Source organism: Anthonomus grandis, chromosome 7 (assembly GCF_022605725.1).
Source record: "Anthonomus grandis grandis chromosome 7, icAntGran1.3, whole genome shotgun sequence".
Lineage (NCBI taxonomy): Eukaryota > Metazoa > Arthropoda > Insecta > Coleoptera > Curculionidae > Anthonomus > Anthonomus grandis.
The window spans coordinates 19,444,151-19,462,081 of NC_065552.1; the positions used below are offsets into that span (position 1 = coordinate 19,444,151).

General features: G+C 33.1%; 1 protein-coding gene across 1 annotated transcript in view; it reads left to right on the forward strand.

Moving 5' to 3' along the window:
* Positions 1–2,083: 2,083 nt before the first annotated feature.
* Positions 2,084–17,931, forward strand: part of LOC126738300 (myoneurin-like) — a 40,752-nt gene continuing 24,904 nt past the window's right edge. The window contains exon 1 of the mRNA XM_050443573.1: positions 2,084–2,217. The gene's annotated coding sequence lies outside the window, so the exon portion shown is untranslated. The remainder of the gene's footprint in view (positions 2,218–17,931) is intronic.

Genomic DNA, 17,931 nt, shown 5'->3' on the forward strand with positions numbered 1-17,931 from the left:
CTTCACCCTCGTTGGAAGAGAACTAGCCCTTCCCCAATTTCATAACCTCAACCAGAACCCTGGACTACTACCACTTAAACTCGGCAATGCCCAAAACACAGCAGACTATTGGTCTTTTGTACAAATTTTTGATGTAAGTGACATAATCCAAGAAACCAAATACCTAGAACAGACTTTTATAAAACTAAAAGAATCAATTCATAAATTCTTTGACAATAACTCCTTTTTAAACTTCTATAATCTAGTCAATTCGTTAAGTGCTAAAGTAAACTTACAAATTGAACAACTAAATCCCTTATTTAACAACCGAAACAAACGTGGACTTATTAACGGTTTAGGTTCCATTATAAAAACCATAACTGGTAATCTCGCACAAGAAGATGCTGAAAAATATGACAAAGCTATTTTGGAAATCTCTAATAACCAAAATTCGCAAAAAACGTTTATAAAAGAGCAAATAACCGTATCTAAAAAATCTGTCGAACATTTCGAAAGCATAAGCAAAAATTTGTCACATAATCAACGTATTTTAGAAAATCGTGTAAAAAAACTAGAATTGGTGGTTAAACAAATGAATTTGAATAATACAAATACATACTCTTTCTTTTTAAGTGAAATACTTGTCTCTCAAGTGATAAATGCGTATCAAAATATATACGATATCTTGGATAACATCGAAATAGCGATTACATTCTCGAAATTAAATATATTTCACAGCTCTATAATCGACCCAAAAGAACTTCTAAATAAAATAAAATTAATTGGCCCTAACTTAAGTAAAACTAAGTTACCATTTGCGGCAACTTTAGAAAACATTTTACTATTCGAAAAAATTGTCGAAATTAAGGGTTATACAAAGGAAAACAAAATATTCTTTATAATAGAGGTACCTATAGTTGAACTTGAAAATTATGTACTATATCACCTCTACCCTTTGCCCGTACCCTTAAATTCCATTTACCAAATAATTATTCCTCAAAGTCAAATACCTTATCCTAAATGAACACTCATATGTACTGTTCAATGCCAAATGTCAAGAGGTAGCTACAGAAATCTACCTCTGCAAAGAAAACAGTCCTCTGAGCGTATCCGAGGATCCGCCATGTGAAGTACAAATGATGTTGTATTCAAAACATCCCTCAAATTGTCGAGCCATTCAAACCGAGGTCAAGTCTTTGAAAATCGAGAAGCTGGAACAAGAAAAATGGATAATTGTTTCACCCCAAAAAACCGTAGCTGTCCAACAATGTGGCCACAATAAAGAAAATATCCCAATCCAAGGCACCCTTGTCCTTGAGTTAAACCCTAGCTGCACCATACAAATTCAGGACTTCCAGATTAGAAGTTTCCACGATACAAACACCTATTTTCACAACATTGAATTACCCAAGCTGACCTTAGACTTAAATGTTCGCCCTAATGCTATTGATTTACAGCCGTTTGAACTTAATAGCTTAAACTTCGATGAACTTAAGAATATTCAAACCATGATGGACATCCAAGCCAAGAAAATGGAAGAAACCAGCCAAGGAGCTGTCCATATAACAAATGTTAGCGTATGGACCATCATCCTGTATATCCTGATGACCACTGTAGCCCCCTTCCTGTTGCTAAGAAAGACAAGAAAATTAATCCAGAACAAAAGAAAACATCCCAACCAAACCATCACCACGACCAGTGACGACGAAGAAAGCCTACAGAATCCGAGCCATATTGTCATATAATTCACCCCTGGGCTCATTTCTTAGGAGGGAGGAGTTACGGGTACCAACCCGCCACCCTATGCCGACCCTGCATACTTTATTTAGAAATAGGTTAGTTTGTATTGTCATCATTTTTAGAACCTATAAATATAATGTAATAGACAAGAGCAATAATAATTAATATAGTAATCGATGTAGTCATTATCTATCAATCAAGTTAGTTAGTCCCTGTTCTCAATAAATTTGTTTTTTAAAAAAGCAAATGCTGGTTGTTGTCCTTTAACTCGCACGGCTAAATAATTTTGCTTGTTGGCAGCACTGCCATGAAGGCACATTAACACCAGCTTTAGCAAAAGAAGTTATCATTTTTTGACATTTGACATAACAATCTGTGACAACGACATTTATTTGGGAATTTTGTTTTGTTGGTGTTTTGTTTATTTATATTTATTTTTTTTTGTAAAATTATATGAGTTTTAATTTATCTGGTTTTCCCAGTTTTCCTTAAAAATAGGTAAGTGTTAAATTTATATTATTTCCGCAAGATTGATCACACCAGCATGCATGAAGCTGGCTGACTGTTTCAATGATCATTCTCATAGGCTTTCTCTTAGGGCTTTAAATGCCCAGTCTTCAAATCTACTGACATTCATGAAATAATTATTTTATGATTTTAAAGCACTTTAAGCACACATAGATATTATCCACTAATAGTCTGTGATGCAATATATCTCAGAATTTAATTAACAAATTATCAAGATTCATAAAACACAAACCAAAATTTGTCTTTGGACCAGATGGAAAAATTGGAATGTTTTCTTCATTGGATAAGAAATGTGTTAATGGAGCTGTATAGCTTTTTTTTTCCAAGCAGAAATTTAAAATATTAACATTGTCTGTCACTTTTGTGAATGTATCTTATTTATATCTTTTCTTGAGACATTTTCAAGAATTTTTTAAGTTAATTTGGCTTTGAGCTATTTAGTTAAGGGTCTTTAAGCTTTTTGCACTCGAAAATCGCACTTCAAATTAAAGGAAAAGGCTTAAACTATGTGTAATTTTACCAGGAACAATGAGAGAGTGAATTTTCAAGTGGATTTTTTTCCAAAAAGAAAAACAAGAAAATGAATTTTGATATTTATACTTTTTAATTGTACCAGGAATTATAAAACTAAATACACCCAACCCAATTTTTCTGAAAACCACACTTAAAATTATAGGAAAATAGGGTCTAGTTTTGATGCTAAAATGTGAGGATGTCCAATTTATTTTCCAAAAGGAATCAAATTTCCATTCAAATCATTGCTATTACTCAAGTTTTCTGGAAAAACAGCCAAAATAATATATATTTTAATATACTTCTGAGCCAATTTACAAAAATAATTTAAATAATATTATAATACAAAAATAATACTAGAATTACAAATATATATACACTATCGTTCATATGTAGAGCAACAAAATTAAAAATTTTGTAAAAGTTAAAAGCAGAAAGTAAAAAATTTTACTATAAACAGTTTTTATAAACAACATTCTTATCTTACCAATTTTTAGCTATGAGGTTCATAAGTAGAGCAACTATTTTTTCATCAAGTCCATTTTAAAATTAGATTTCAATCAATCCAGTTCAGCTAAAGTTGTTATCAGATACAAACTGCCAAGGTAGGTATTCATTGATCCGTACAAATAAAACAAAAAATCTTCAAAAAGTTTAAGCAAGGAGAAAATTGTGAAATTGCAAAACATTTAAATTTGAGATTCTACAGAGATGGAGTCCAAGCTTAGCAAAGAAATTGACTCTTGTAAAAATATGGTGTTGGATTTGCAACAAAAGCTTGATGAGGAAACTACCATAATTCAAAAATATCAGGATAAGACCTATGTGGATTGCAAAACTCAAACTAAGACTATGAAGAAAATTTCAAGAAGCATAGAGCTCCCTAACATTTCTGTATGTTTGTCAGCAACTCAAATGGTGATGAAGTAATTTTTAGAAATATTGGTTCAAAAGGACAATCACGATACTTCAGTTTTTATACTTGCAGAAAAAATGAACTTGATAAATGAAAAAAGTTCAAGTTAACCAGTCTCTAGTACAACAAGCTTTTGTAGAATTGAAATCAGAAATAAAGGAGCTTCGAGAGCTAAACAAGAACAATGTTAACCTCAATCGAGGTTTTGGAAAGTGAAAAGAAAAGATATTGCTCTGAAATTCAGACACTACATAAAAAATTCCATTATCTACAATTAGCCATTCTGGCAGGAAAATTAAAACTCACAAATCAATCTAATGAGGATTCCAGAGTGCCAGTTGAGGCCTCATCTATTCAAAGGCATTCTATGTCCTTATCATCATTATCCAAATGTCCTGAAAATTTGGAAAAACCTAGGGGGGGAACAGCTAGAATGGTCAAAAGAACATCGTCGTTGTGGTTCTCCAATAAACTTCCTAAGGTTTTTGTAACTGGGGACTCAAGTGCTAGGGGTGTTTCAGTTGGGTTATATCAGGCTTCATTAACTATGACATTTGTGGTTATGTAACAAATACTGAAAATATTAGTGAGCTCATATTTAAAATCATACCAAAAGTGATAGAAAGAAAGAGAAAGAAAGAAAATGTGCTATATTACGTAAGACAACAAAATCTTGTGTACAAGCATCCTAAAAACTAAAAAATTCCAAATTTACTTTAAATTTCAAATTACAAACAAACATAACATCTAAAACACTTTACCATAACATTTACACACATTACCAAAATTAATCATAACAAAACTTATTGAGAAAAAAAAAAGCATCATTTTGATAAATTTCATTAAAAAATAAGTAAAGCTGTCAATAAAACAGAATTTAGAAGAAGTAAATTAAATTATTTAACAGGAAACAAAACTAAAACACTAAAATGATGTCAGAGCACAGGTTAAAAGGTATCATTGAAAAAATCGTCAAGGCTATAATATGCCCTGGATAATAAAAGTGATTTTAATTCCTTTTTGAATCTCTTAACTTCTAAAATTTGTCTGATACATAGAGGAACATGGTTGTAAATTTTTTTGCTAAGGTATATAAGTGAGTTCTTGGTGAGGGAGGATGTAGGGATTGGTAAGGGAAAATCGTTAACCTGGCGAACCATATGACCAGTGTTAGAGGGAGGTTTAGGACATTTATGAATAAGAGTAGCTGTTTCTAAGATAAAAAGAGAAAAAAGAGTTAGGATTTTTTGGGATATAAAGAGAGGTTTACAAGAATCTCTTAACCGAGCGGAACATAGGTATCTAACTGCCTTTTTTTGAATCACAAAAATTATGTTTAATAATCCCTTGTTGCTTAAACCCCAAAAAGGCAAGCCATAACGAAGGTGGGACTCAATAAGAGAAAAGTACACTGAACGTGCAACTACCCCTCCCAGCTCATGCCCCGCCATTCTTACTGCAAAGCATCCAGAGGATAATTTTGATGCAAGATTTAGGATATGATCTTCGAAGCGAAGGCGACCATCAATGGTAATACCAAGGAACTTACAGCTTTCTTTGTTTTGCAAGGGGGAGTTTTCACTAAACATAAGGCCCTGAACGTCACACTTAAATCCCATAATAAAGGTTTTGCCCACATTAAATACAAGCCTGTTTGCAGCACACCACTCCGATAAAATCTTAGGATCCTTAAAAACCTGGGCTCTAACATTATCAGAATCTCTATAATTCCATAAAATGGTGGTATCATCAGCAAACTGAACCACTTTGCCCTGCAGTTTTAATGAACCCAAATCATTTACATAGAGCAAAAATAATAGTGGTCCTAACACTGAACCCTGAGGTACTCCAGTTTTAAGGGATCTGGAATCGGATAAACATCCAGATACTGTAACTCTTTGGGTATGATTAGACAGATAGGATTCCAGCCATTGCAATGCCACACCTCTAAAGCCATAATTATTGAGCTTAGACAGCAGTATTCCATGATCTACACAATCAAATGCCTTGGATAAATCGCAAAACACTGCCGTCGCGGACTCTCCAGAATTTAAGGACACATAGACACTCTCCAAAAAGCCGAAAACAGCGTCATGAGTCCCTTTTCCCGTTTGAAATCCAAACTGATTTGCAGATAAAATGCAATTATGTTGCAAAAAAGATAAAATTCTGATTTTTGCAAGTTTTTCAACTATCTTGGAGAGGGTAGATAATATAGAAATTGGACGAAAATTACAAGGCTCACTCACATCTCCACCGTTATAAAGAGGGATAACCACTGCCTCCTTCAAACATGCTGGAAAGATGCCATTATGAAAGGAATTGTTTATGGCAGAAGCTAAGGCATTCAGTGCTGAGTCAGGCAAAAGGAGTAGTAATTTTGATGATATTCCATCAGCTCCAGCTGATTTATGGTTTTTTAAGCTTTTAATTGCATCTCTAACATCAGTAAGGCTAACAGGATAAAAGAAAAAAGAATTTTGAACTGACACTTGTTGAATATAATGCAAAGGATCAATATTAGTATTCACATCCTTGAGCAATAAATGAGGAATATTACAGTAATAATCATTTAAACTATTTGGTCTTACTTCTGGTTCTGAAACTTTCTTGTGAGAATGCCTGAAGTCATTTATAATTGACCAACATTCTCTCTGCCTATTTGAGGACATATTCAAGCGGTCACTATAATATTTAACCTTAGCTGCTTTTATCGTCTTTCTATATAGACTACGATATTTCTGATGATAAAGAATAATGTTTGCATTAGTTGTAAACTTGCACAGCTTAGCCAAAAAACGGAGGTTTTTAGCTGAAGTTCTGAGGCCTGCTGTGACCCATGGTTTTCTATTTTTCATTTTAAGCCTCTTTTTAGGAAAACACTGATTGATCTTGTCACATAGCACATAAAATAACAAAGTAAACGAGTCAGGAGCCATTTCAACTGCATTCCAATTAACCAAAGCTGCAGTAGAAGAAAAAGCATTAAAATTTGCTCTGCTGAAAATTCTTCCTATATAATGAGATGAAGGAAATACAGTGTTGCATGGAATCCTAGCGAGAATGGCTTCATCGTCAGAAATACCAGATGAGAGTACTCTACATGACACATCATTTAAATTTGTACACAAATAATCAATAGTAGTTGCAGATGAGGATGTTATACGTGTGGGTGAAAGAACATGCATCTTCAAGTCATAACATTCCAATATACTTAAAAGGGATGTATGATATGATGGCAAGCTTACATCAGTGAAGTTAATATTAAAGTCACCAGCCAATATAACTATGGAGTGTAGAGACAATTGGGATAATAGAGAATCAAGTTTGTCCAGGAACATACCAATATCTCCTGTGGGTGGTCTATAAACACAAAGAACATATAAATTAAATCACTTACAAAAACAAAGGGAGAATTCCAAAAACCTTCTCCAACAGAAAGCTATCATACTTATTAATTTTACAGAAAAAAGCTTCAATTGTTTGTTTTACTAAAATAGCTGTTCCTCCATGTATGGAGTGTTGCGGACAAAAAATTGATATAGGAATATAATCAGATATTAAGAAACATTCGTTAGGCTTTAACCAGTGCTCAGTTAGTAATACAATATCAGGAAAATCACATGAATCAAGTAGAAGATGAAGCTCGTCCATTTTATTTCTTAGAGACTGTATATTTAAAATAAAACTACTGAAACTTTTCACATGCTTATTTTCAATGTTATTAATAGAATGTGAGTGAGCTGCATCTTCTGTGTATTTATCTATAAAAAAGAATCCCTATCACAGTCAGTATCTAGAAGTCCAGATTGATTACTTGGTTTTATTGTGGACACATTTTTTGATGAAATGCTACTTTTGAAATGTTTTAAAATATGGGTATACAGTAATAATGCCAAATCTGATCCAAAGTTGCTAGCATGATTAGACTCTAAAATTCTATTTAGATTAATATTATTGGCGTGAAATATTCTATAGAGAGCCTTATTGCTATTATAAATTACATTATGGTTTGGATACATGTAAGGGCTTGTCATCACTAAACTATTGCTGTGTAAATGTATAAATTTTTTTAAAATATCGAATGATGAGCAAATACCATTTAACATTAAAATCAACATATCATTTTCTGTAAATTCCTTAACCATAGATGATGCAGTATAAATCAGTTCATTGTTTGTACTTCCTGGCTTCAGGAAACACTGGACTTTGTAGTTAGCTTCAAACTTCAGACGCAATTTCTTCAGGAACACTCTACTACAGTTTCCACCCACAAAAAGAAGCCTAGGTCGATTATCAACGGGTGAATTTGGCCTACATGGCAACTGTGTTGGATAATTTATATTAACGAATTTAGATATGTTTTGCTGTTCCTTTAATGCACAAATATCGGAATAGCAAGTATCTTTTTCAACTTCCAACACCTTTATCGACTTAAATCATTAACTTCCATTTGTAACATATTTATTTGCATCTTATAGGTTGCAGATTCATTTTCTAATGTTTTTATTGTTACAATTAAATTTTTATTTAAGGTATTTAACTCATTGATTCCTATATTGAAATTTATTTTTTCCTCTTCACATACTTTTAATAGTGACAGTAACTCACATTCTTTAGTTTTTAAATTTGTTAATTCAATTTTAAGTTCATCATTAAGTTTGTGTAGATTATCTAGGGAGGAAGAAAACTTCTTTTCGGCCTCTGACACTTCATCTTCAAACACCAAACTGTTTCTTCTCATTCTTTCTATATGCCTATCCTTTTCTTTTAGTTCAATCAATAATTCATGAATCTTCTGCTCGTAAGACTTCTTTTCATTCTCATTATGTAATTCTGTGCTTGAACCTTAACCAGAAAATACCCTCTATTGTTGAACTCCAAAAAATGTTATGTAACTGTTAGCTATTGATATACAATTGCAAATAAACACAAATCTAAAATTATAAACTAAAATTATGAACAAAAGGAAAGAACGCAAGGTCGTTCATCAATGTATACCCTCGAAGGTAAAAGGAAATGAAAAAGATCATTTAATTAATTTAAAACTACAACAAATTATGATCATTCTCTGCTATAATCCATTTAATTATTCCTCCCTTGCATTTCTGGTATGGTTTAGATCTTAAATGTGCAGGCAAACTGTTATAAACCTTTGGCCCTAGACAGTATGTGTAATTTTGGCATATGGAATGCTTATGGTTTTGTAATAAGACGTTATTTTGTGCTGCATTTCTCGTATTCACCCCATGATTAATATTCTGTTTATACCAGTCTGCTTTTAAAAAAAAATCTAATTATTGCCTTCATATGTAACTGTGGTGGTGAAAGTAAGCCACTCTGCTTATAAACCAGCTCCATTGGATTTCTCTTCCTTTTAAAGAGCATTACTTTAATAACCCATTCCTGCACTATTTGTAGTTTATTAATTTCTGTAACTCCTGCTCCTCCCCATACCACATTACCATAATTTGATTAGAGATTAGATTCTACTAAAGCAAAATAGACAGATTTTAATGGCTTAAAAGGATAGTATATTTCTCAATTCAGTAAATTTAAAAATAGGTTTTCTAATTTTTCCTGTAACATATTTGATGTGTTCCTTCCACGAAAGAAGCTCATCAATATAGACACCTAAATACTTTACACATTTTTCTCTTAATCAAGTTGTTACAATAGAATGCAAGAGATTACAATTAGTCTTATGTAATTTAATATTTTCAAGACACGGAAGGGCTCATGCTGAGAGGGAGAAAGTAATGAAATTAGTTTGTTGGGCCTTTAAAGAAAGTACACTTTGATTCAACCTGTTTTTTATTTTTTGTAAAAAACACTCTGCTTTGTGCTTGGTAGATCTTCACTCACAATTATTGCTGTATCATCAGCAAAGCAAAAAACTATATCCTCACCTATGACAGAGAAAATATTATTATTATATATGGTAAAAAGTAAGGTTGAAAGAACAGTACCCTGTGGCACACCAAACTCGACCATTAGTTTTTTTCTTTATCAGAAATCTTGGTACTCTTTCTTTCCGGATATAATTTAATAAAATTATTTGGTATTCCTCTCACTCCCATATGCTTCAAGCACTCAAGTAGAATCTGGTGTGCCAGCATGTCAAATGCCTTTTGAAAAAAATTTTTGTAGGTCTAGAAACAATGCAAGACTACTTCTGTCACCTTGTAAAGTGCATTTTCTGTATTTGAATTTTCTCTGAAAGCAAATTGATAATTATTTAATAGACTATTTTTTCTCTATATTTTATTTTTTAAGAGCTTACTTCTAAAACATTTTTCAATTATTTTACTTAAAGTGCTAGTTAAGGCTATAGGTCTGTAAAGGCTGGAATGGGATTATTACCGCATTCTTTAATGCTTTTGGAAAAACAGCAGTATGCAAAGACATGTTTATAATGTGTAAAAGAGGTTGCATTAAATGTTCATTAAACCTTTTGAGAATTGTTGAACTTATGTCATGTTCACCTTGACGATTTTCCTAGGATTGTGGAACACAGTACTTTTCACAGTTTTAATGTTTGCTGTCTTTGACGAAGTTTGTATATTCACGTTGTTTCTGTATTTTCTTTATGAAAGCTGGGTATTTTTGATTTCAAGCTGAGTGTCTTCTCTTCTGTAAATTAAGGTTTTTGCAGTTTGGACAATTTAAGACATTATAATTGGTGCATATATTAGATTCATGATTACCACTAGATTCGTAGCAACATGGATCTTCCATACAGTATTTTGTTATATGCCCAAAATTACAGCATTTAAAGCATGTAGTCAGATTTACATATTCCTGAAAATAGGCTTTTGTAAGATCAAAACTTGAGAGATTCATTTCTGATAAGCCATTTGAAGATGTTTGGTGTATCCAATTTTCCTTACTACCATTTCTGCATAATCTTTTTGTTATAAACTTAATATTTCGCTCAGCAGTTTCAAAGTTTTCTTTTATATTTCTTGAATTTTTGTTTTGTTGATCATCATTATAACATTCTAATATCACTCCACCGCTTTGTAAATGTCGAATACTTTTGAATGTTTTATTTCTACTAGTTTAATTTATTTTCCTTTTTATCTCTTTTACAATGTTCATACTTTTTTCTGGGTGTTTTGGGTTTCATAAGTATTTAATTTTTTCTTGACTTTTCTGGCATTTTCTGTTTTTCATGAGTTATTTCTTTTGCTTTTTTATTTCTCTGTGCTAATGAGCTGCATGTTTTTGGTTTTGTTTTTTTACTTCTATTAATTGTAAGCTGGTTTCATAGAGATTGTTGATGATATTAGGTTTTTCTTCAAAGCTTTTCTCTGTAACATAACAGGTACTTTTATTTTGACCCAAAATTGAGTTTTCTTGTTCCAGTTTGCCAATTTTGTAGATCAGTTTAGTAACGATCCCATGTAGTCTAAAAGTAGCTTTCCTTATTTCTAACAAATCATTTCGCTCCAATGAGTCCTTTTCAGTTAATTTATGCTTTCTAGGGCACTAAGGCGGACATCGATAATTTTAGTTGCGCTTTCGGGAACAATTGTCTATTGGTTTCCAGATTTCACAATTTCTAGACCATTTTCAGTATTAAGCTGTATTTCATTTTCATTTCTTTCTGCACGATTTGCTATTTTTTTGCGATCAGAAAATAAGGATGGGCTCGATCCAGATCTTTGTGTCTTATTCCTAATGTCATCAGTTTGATTCTCTTTTGGAGGTGTTCTCGACACAATATTTCTTGGAGCAAAACTGCTGTATTTTCTTCGTTTTGGTACTCGTAGTTTTTGACATCCCCTCGTATTTCACTGTTTCACTGTAATAGTGACGTTTGACGGTATTTGTTCACGCTTGTCAGCCGAAATATTAACCGAAATGGTGTTTATCTTTTTTTAGATACCCCAAAATAATTTTATTTATTTCGGCCTGGGTAAAAGCTGTTCTCGATCCTACCGAAGAACTTCTTGTTTTTGGATTGTTTGTGAATGTTTTTCGTTTTTTTTTCATGCTAATTTTTTCACTGCCACTTTCACTTTCCATATCACTTTGTACCGATTATAAAAGCTTAAATTTAACGCGTTAAAGGATTAAAAATCTCGAAGCCAAGAAAAATTCGTGTAAGCCTGAATAACCTGATATGCGTATCCGTAAAATTACGTTATATTTTTACTCGTGTTTCTGGTGTTTACGGTTTTGACCTTACGGTTTTTGACTTTTGTTGTTTCAACTTATTTTTATGCCATGGTTCTAAAGGGATTCTTGGATCCCATAGACGTTTTTTGGCATAAATGGATGAAATCAATATTTCGTCATATGTGTTTTTGACTTAAATCTTTGCCATCGTTTGTTGAGACTACAAAATAAATAAATAAATAAAACAAAGTTTAAATAAACAAAGAGAAAGTGTAACTAATAAAAGCTATAATATATACTAGAACGACACTAAATAAAAAATTGACAAAAAGATAAAATAATAACAATGAATAATAATAAACATATACCTAGCTCGAAGGGAAAACCCTGGTTTTCCTTCTCCTCTATATGTCATATGTAAACAATAAAATTGTTATTAATGATAAAATTCTTGGCACTGACTATTAATGAAAAAGCCACAATTGCCACATTTAAAATAGGTACAACCCGGGGTCGACTTACCTAGAAATTACAGAATTTTACGGAAAAAATGTTTTGGTAAAAAACTTAAAAATAATAATAAAAAATAAATAGCACAACGGACGCAAAAAACGGAATGAAGTTCAAATTGACTAACTTTTATCCGTGTTTTCCTTCACGTAAATACGTGAAACCTTTCGGATTTTTCATTGGCTGATAGCACCACGTGGTTATAACGGATCCGTAATACGTACCAATGTGGATTCAGGCTGTTGGCACTCTTCTCACATTTAAATTATTCAATATTTAAGTTCTCTTAATATTTAAAGAATTATCAAACAGAAACTCTTAGTTTGATCTCTCAGTAAAGGAAAAATGTCAAGCAGTCATTTTTCCTTTTCAGAGATTATCATGATCAGAAAGAGAGTTAGCAATTACTTTTGTAGTATGCCCATTTTTTAGATTTGTCAAAATATTGTCTATGGTGGTATTTTTTTTAATTGTTGGTGTACAGCCAAATCAACCAAAGTTCTATCATTAGAGAAAAACCTCACATTAAAATTTCCTAACACAACAATTTTAAACTGACAATAATTACTTAATATTAAAAACAATTTCAAAAGTTACAATATCAAAAAACATATTAATATCTCCCAGAGAAGATCTATACAGTGATAATCGTCAGAACTCACAATAATTACAGCAGAAATTTTACAATGATGCTCCTCAGAAAATTTTGCAAAAATTTGGAATTTCAATGAATTGTAGATTTTTCTGCAGAAAGATTCAGTTCCTCCATGTGCTTTGTGTCCTCTTGCAAAAAACGAACCAAGTTTATTACCTGCGATATGTACAGATTGCATCTCACCCTGTTGTAGCCATTGTTCTTTACATGTTAGTGCTGTGCAATTTTTGTGATCAGCTAAAAAGGCTTTAATCTCACCAATTTTTTGCCTCATGCATTGTATATTAATATGAGATATGAACAAAACCTGAGGAACTAACTGGTGAGGTTGAACGAAAATTTTGGCCGTAGGATTTTCATACGGTCTGTTAACACCTGGGCTTGTTTTAAAAGGCCTGTACAATTCTATATTTGGGCCAAATTTCAGGCTCAAATATTTTTTTTAAGTTCGAGAATCTCTCTGTATCTCAAGCTTCTCAACATGTTGAAAGTGTACTTTTCTTTCCATAAGATGAAGTTTCAGCTGGTCTATAGTTGTTTCAGGTCTGAGTCTCGATACAAACTCAAATCTACGGCTTTTAACTATGTATTGTATATTGTGGCATTCTAGAAGACCACATGCTTCCATTTGCCAAGGATAACATGAGTTTAAGATAGATATTTTAGCATGATAATGACCCGAAACACACTTCCAAATTAATAAAAGATTGGTTTGTTGGAAATAACATCCACCTAATGCTTTGGCCAGCACAGAATCCCGATATTAACCCGATTCTCTAGTGAGAATTTGGTACATGTATTCCATGCATCAAGACGCATTTTTTGATGTGCAAAAAATATTTTCTTTGCCAGTGGCGTCCCTACAGGTCTTCTATTGAATATTTTTAGTGAAAAAAAATACTACGCCGCAGCTTTTTCTTAAAATAAAAAATATTTTTAAAATCCTCAATCACTTTTTAGCAAATTTGATCTCTTGGTATTTTTTTACTTTGAAAACAACAGGATTTAAGTGCAAAAAACGAGTTTTATTTAATTTTATGAAACTAAGCTTAAATGAAGGGCTCAAATGTATTTTATCTTAATTACACTAATTACAAAAATGTTTGAAAATGGCCACCTTTACTAAGTAGGCATGCTTCCGCTCGTCTACGCAATAGCACCATGCTTTGATAGAAGTTAAGTCACTTGATATGATTTTATGAAGTTCTGCAATATCCGGATTGCTCCAGGTCAAACTAGTGTCATCCGCGAATAGGCAGGTTCTTCCTTTAATATTCAGACTAGCGATATCATTGATAAATATGAGAAACAAAATAGGGCCAAGCACTCAACCTTGAGGCACTCCACATTCTATTGGCTTGCAAGAAGACATTGTAGTATCAATCCTCACAAACTGACTCCTGTTATTGAGATATGACTTAAACCATTCGAGGGGCATACCTCTAAACCCGTAGTGTTGCAACTTTTCTATTAAGATATCATGGTATACGCAATCAAAAGCTTTAGAAAAATCACAGAAGATTGTTGCCGTAGGATGTTGTTTGTTTAAGCTACAGTATACATTATTAAAAAGGGAAAACATAGCATCATATGTGCATTTGTTATTTAAAAATCCAAATTGTTGAGGAGTGAGTATTTTAAATTTCAGTAGAAATGATAGGAGCCTTTTTTTCACTAATCTTTCAATAATTTTTGATAGTGTGGGAAGAAGAACAATTGGGCGATAGTTGGAAGACTGATCTTTATCTCCTCCTTTATGTAGAGGAATTATTATTGGCTTCTTAAGGCAGTTGGGAAAAAGGCCTTTTTGAAAAGTTAAGTTGATTAAATTTGTAAGATGGTTTAATGTACACTCTGGCAGGTTTAGAAACATGTTCAACGTGAGTCCATCGGTTTCAGAAGAGCTCTTATTTTTGATTTCCCTAATCGTACTGCGAAGCTCAGGTAATACTATTGGCGTAAAGAAAAAACTGTGTAAATTCTCATCTGCACTAGAAAGATAAGAAAGTGGATCGTGGGTGGGAGCTATGGTACCCATTAGATTCTTCGCTACATTAACAAAATAATTGTTGAGGTTCTCAGGAGAGGTAGCGATAGTATTGGACTTACAGGGTTTATTTCTTAGATTAATAACAATCGACCATGATTCTTTAGCGACATTACCAGACCTTGCCAGTCTCCTGTTATAGTAAATGTATTTTGCCGCTTTTAGAGTCCCTTGATAAACTTTTTTATCTAGTCTTACATAGTCATGAAAGAAAGCGCTGTCCGAGAATTTTCCAAGATTGAATAATGAACGCATGTTCTTAGCAGATGTACGTAAGCCTTGGGTAGACCAAGGTTTATGTTTTTTCAATTTGAGAGGCCTTAAAGGAAAGGATTTGTGAGACAGATTAGATAGCGTTTTTATAAATCTAGAGAATTTTGAATCAACATCAGAAGAGTGAACATTCCAGTCAGTTGTTCGACACAGGTGCTTAAAATTTAGAAATTTCTTTCTGAGAAAATACTACCTAATTTGTGGGGAACATTTTTAGTTTTTGATATTATGGAAAACTTTGTTAACACTGCTTCATGATCTGAAAAGCCTGAGTTTAGGACAGTACAGTCAACGAAATCCGGATCAAAGGAAGATATGACATAGTCTATTGTACTCGAGCTGAATTTAGTTATTCTGGTGGGTGATTTAATGTGCATGATTAAGCCAAAAGAATCGAAAATGGACTGGAGAGATTCTTGAGTTGCACACACACTGGAAAAATCAATATTTAGGTTGCCACATAAAAATATTTTGCTGTTTAAAGGCAGAGACTTAAGCAAGCTTAGTGATTTTTGAAAGAATTACATCCGCGTCAGGTGTTCTATATATACAAATTACATGAAGATCATATTTATTACTATAGGTAATGGAAAATTCAAATAGTTTTTCAGTTATTAAATTATCGAACTTGGTTACTACTGAAAAGTCGTTGCTTTTAGACATTATCAAAATACCTCCATGAGATACATTTGTTCTATTAAATGATGATTATAATGTTCAGATATGGCAACGATATCAGGAAAAGTTTTGTGTCTTAGAGACTGAATATTTAGAGAGAAAATACTAAGCTTACCATTGTCCAGTATTTTAAAGGGTGCTTGATCCTCTTGCGTCAAACTACCTAAAAATGTTTATTCTTAGTGGGAGACCCACTAGAATAATAATTGCTCTGGCTTTCTCTAATCCTTTGGAGGCGTAGCAATTTTTCTGATGAGAAAAAGGATCCAAAGGCTGACAGATCTGCTTCTACCTCAGCTGGACCAATACCATAGGCGTCATGGTAGCGAAAGTAGAGTTTCCGCAAGGCGTCCACGTCAACAGGAAGTCCCTCTGAGGCAAGTGCCAATCGGATGCTGGTATTGGTGTGTTCTTCGAAACATACACTGGAGGGCTGATCATGCAGATATGAAAGAAATAGCCTGAGGGGTTTTAAAATTGAGGGATCCCTTAGCCTAGCCAGTAAATAACGACCATCTGCCGCATCCGAGTCTCTTGACAGTCTGACTAATGGTGGAGTCATCGGATCTATATTTGATGTTTTATTTATCTCCTTATCTCTATTAATGATGAAATCAGCCTTCAATAATTCAGTCGCTAGTGACTTCGAAGTAGCTATCGCCTCCTTGTCTGAACCAATCTTCAAAGATTTAACTTTCCTGTGTAGAGTGTCTGGTGTTGCTGCATCCGACCGTTGCGACAGGTTACGACTATCTGGGGCGCCAAGTCTTACAAGGTGGTAAGCCTGAAGATGTATTAATTACCTTTGCTGGTGTTTTTGAGGATGATAAACATGAACTGGAGATGAAAGTGCCTGGAGGCCACATGCCAATATCCTTCAGCCGCTTTAAGTAATTGATATTTTGCACACCAATTTTGAAGTCGGAATGTGCATTTTCTTTGTTTTTTAGCATTGGGAAGCATCTGATAAAGACCGTGGTTCCCAGTTTTTCCTTGACAAATTGCGCAATCTGATTTCCGGTGAACTGAGGTGGGATATTTGACACAACCACATAATGCCATTCATCTTTATTCAACGAGTTGATATTAGGTGTTGTAAGAACCTCTGAGCCTCGGTTTTCTGTCTGATCTGTCTGGCAAGCAATCGTTTTTTTAGCAACAGGTTGGCCTAATTTTTACATTAGATTTTTCTTTAGCTAATTGACCAATTGGTTTACATTTTTTCGCAAGCTCTCAATTTCCTGTATTAACTCTTGCTTGGATGAGTCATGGACCTGGATCTTAACAGTGTCATCATGATTGTCCATAAGAATAGATGAAAGATTAAATATTTCCTGTTTCATATCTCTAATTGATTGGAACAGAGATTCTTGTCCATTTTCAGAAACAGTATGGAGGCAATGGATATCTTCTATATTTTCATATAGATTTTTCCATTTTGTATCATGGAAACCTAAAATGTCATAAATTTCATTTTCATTGGCATTTTCCAGGGATATCTGAGAGTTTTGGAGTTGCGAAACTTTGTCATGAAGATATTTTAAAGTTGGTGAGTCGCAAACACTATTAACTACTAACACTATTAACAAACACTATATAAGTACGTATGCGCGGGAATATAGCGTGGGTATATAGCGGGAATATAGCGGAATAATTGCGCTTGATAAGATGTCATGTATTATGTCAATTGAAAAATAATTGTTTAGAGAACGCGTCAAAACGCAGCCTATTCAAGCAATCAAAGCCTTCTAAGCTATGTTTTATTGATTATTTATGTGACTTAGTTTTTTTCCTTCTTATGGGCTTATTTTTCAACCGATTTAAAAAATAATTACATCAGATTATTGGAAAAAAGAAACCGCATTTTAAAAGTGGTTGTTCCCAATAATGTGCTATTTAAAAAGAATCATCATTGTTTATCTTGAAAAATAAAAAAGTAATTAAGTGTTCCCTTTTCTCTGTGTCACC